The sequence below is a fragment of the Ursus maritimus genome, unplaced genomic scaffold (assembly GCF_017311325.1).
Source record: "Ursus maritimus isolate PB19 unplaced genomic scaffold, ASM1731132v1 scaffold_18, whole genome shotgun sequence".
NCBI classification, from domain to species: Eukaryota; Metazoa; Chordata; class Mammalia; order Carnivora; family Ursidae; genus Ursus; species Ursus maritimus.
Window position 1 is genome coordinate 56,984,526 of NW_024424230.1, and position 935 is coordinate 56,985,460.

Consider the following 935-nt stretch of genomic DNA (forward strand, 5'->3'; position numbering starts at 1 on the left):
CTCTCTCGCTGGCAGTCTCTATCTCCGTCAAATAAATAAATAAAATCTTAAAAAAAAAAAAAAAGAAATATCTTTGATCCATTGGCCCCACTACTGGGAATCTCCCTGTGGAAATAAAAGAATTCTATGATAAAGATATGGATATAAGGGTGTTTATTGTAGTGCTATGGGTTGTGATAAAAGCCCAGATCAATTTACATTTTCATCAATAAGGCAACAAATGGTTCTATAGTAGGGTCATCTATACTATGGATTTAGCTAGTAAAAGACTGAGTTAGATCTGTGGCACTTGACCTGGCCAGATATTGTGAATATACAGTAAAGTGAATAAAGCAATGGTCTGGTAATATGTTAGAATTCGTGTTCAAGAAAAAAAACAACGAAAAGCCAATTAGCTATGTTTTTATAACTATGGATAAGTTTAGGGAGTGATACACAACTTAAGCAGTTAAACTGGTTACCCTAAGTGGAGTAGAAATTAGGAGGTGTGGGAAGAAACTTTTTGTCCATATGCTTTTTTTGGATTATGTCATTTGTTCCAATGGCACAGATTGCTTTTGCAGTATAAAAGATTAATTGAGAAAACACATATTCTTCAAATGATTCTTCATAAACAAAGATGATTAATTTTACAGTTTTAACTGCTTTAAATGGTTATAAAAAGAAAAATCCCCAGGATGTCTTTTTTTTTTTTTTCTAACTCTTCTTCTAGCCTTGATTTTATCTGGTGAAGCTCCCACCTGCCTTCTTTTGGAATCTATATTTCTCACTGAAGTCTTACAAATGTGCTACACACAGTAAGCACCACTACCAAATCCCCATTTACCTGACGCTGCATCCCTGTGATACTTCCTGGCCTTGTACTTCTTTGAGCTAGTTATCCGTCTCTGTGGTGCCTGTCTGTTTTAGACAGATCTCCTGGTTTACAGTGACTC